The sequence below is a fragment of the Ranitomeya imitator genome, chromosome 1 (genome assembly GCF_032444005.1).
Source record: "Ranitomeya imitator isolate aRanImi1 chromosome 1, aRanImi1.pri, whole genome shotgun sequence".
NCBI classification, from domain to species: Eukaryota; Metazoa; Chordata; class Amphibia; order Anura; family Dendrobatidae; genus Ranitomeya; species Ranitomeya imitator.
In genome coordinates this window covers 207734894-207736945 of record NC_091282.1, presented here as the reverse complement: position 1 = coordinate 207736945, position 2052 = coordinate 207734894, and positions in this window count along the sequence as shown.

The following is a 2052-nucleotide window of genomic DNA, read 5'->3' as shown; positions in this document are numbered from 1 at the left end:
GGTGGTCCCTAACACTAGTCACTCACCTCACTATGGGACTAGTGGGGGTGCAGAGCAGGACCTGGACCTCACTGTGTTTTGCACCTGCCCGAGAAAAGCTATATAGACGAAGGGCACAGCCCAAAGGGGAACGGACCCTCCCTCAAATGTATCATGTACAAAAACTAACCCTGAAAAAAAAAAACCTTCGGTTTAATGACAATTTTAAAGGAGTCTGGTCTGAAATTATTAGTCTAGGGCAGGGGTGGGCAATTAATTTTGCCATGGGGCCGCATGAGAAATTGGGATGGTTTTAGAGGGCCGGACTAATATAATTAACTAATTTTTACCCAATAGTATACATATGTCATATTCTATCTTTTCATAAACAAACAGTATGTTAAACTCCCCCCTCCCCAGTATGTGATATCCCCCACTTTAGGTAGTATTCTCCATGTAGCCCCCAATATGTAGTATCCCTTAATGTAGCCATCCCCTGTAGGTGATCCCCACTGATAGCAATCCCCCCTGCCCTGCACCCCCAGTATGTGATAGCCGCGGTAGCCCCATGTAGTAGTCCCCCTCCCTCACACTCCCTAGCAACACAGGGACCCCCTCTCCCCCCGACCGCGCGGATACTCACCCTCACCCGAAGGAGACCACCAGCCAGCAACTTTCACCGCAGCACATCTCGCGCGGTGCTGGAGTGACGTATGCACGTGATGTACAGGGCCGGCCAGTGAGCACCGCCCCGCCCACCAGCGTCGCCCTGACCGCCGCCCTGACCGCCGCCCTGACCGCCGCCCTGACCGCCGCCCTGACCGCCGATGCAAGATCACATGGGGCCCCATATGATCAACGCATCACACAGCGGGCGGAGTCAGTGGGTATGGCAGGGTGCAATCAAATGACCAATGCACTCCGGCGGCCATCTTAATCATGGGCTGCTCAGAAGCGTCTGGCGGCTGGAGTGGTGCCGGGCCGTTTAAAATCATCAGGCGGGCCGGATGCGGCCCGCGGGCCGCATCTTGCCCAGGTCTGGTCTAGGGTCTGAATTAGTTTTGTATTGGTTTAGTGGGTCTGATCTGGGATCCTAAAATATTTAGAGATCTAGTTTGACATCAGAACTTATCCGGTGTAAATATACATCTTGGAAACTAGGATCCTAATCAGGTGTGGTCTGAGATCGGAACCCCGCCAGCCTCGTGTCCCAGTGACTGGACAGGCAGGTGAGGGAAACAAGAGAGACATTCGGACCCAGAACACAGGCAGCATCCGTGGCCCCGGACAGAGGGCTGCAAGTGCAATGTCCCACCCTGAAGCACTTACAATTCCAACTCTGGAATTATCGGAAACGACTGATGGATTCCTACAATGACAGTAAGGGGGTCCTTCAGCGTGTAAGCCCCTGTACATACATGACATTATCAAGAGGTATAAAATCATGATGATATCCCTACTGTCTCCTTCCCCATAATCCTGTAGAATGTAAGCCCGCAAGGGCAGGGTCCTCGCCCCTCTGTATCAGTCCGTCAGTGTTAGTTTGTTTACTGTATGTGATATTTGTAACTTGTATGTAAACCCTTCTCATGTACAGCACCATGGAATCAATGGTGCTTATAAATAAATATTAATAATAATAATAATATTTGGGGTCTGGTCCTGGGTTTGTATTTATTTAAGGGTCTGCAGTAATTGTAGGGTCAGGTTGGAAGTAGGCGCATACATCCCATACAGCATGGTGAACACAAAGTGGGGCCTGACAGACCCCAATATATGTCAGCATGATGCCTGTGCAGACTATGGTGGGCGTCCGTCATTAGGGGGTCTCAAGTCTCTGCTATGTTGCCAGTACGACTATTGCTCCTGCAGTCATGAAAAAGCAATGGAGGGCGAGGAAACAAGCACAAGACCCCCAAACGGAGAACCCTCCCACTGACAGCACTGGTGACAATAAGCGTGTCGTCCCACGCATGGTGTTTGGGAAGTTTGTGTGTGGGACTGTCAGCCCCTGTAATGCCCGCGCCCCTCGTCCAGCACCGGAGGCGGGGCCGCCCCGCGCACAGGAACGAG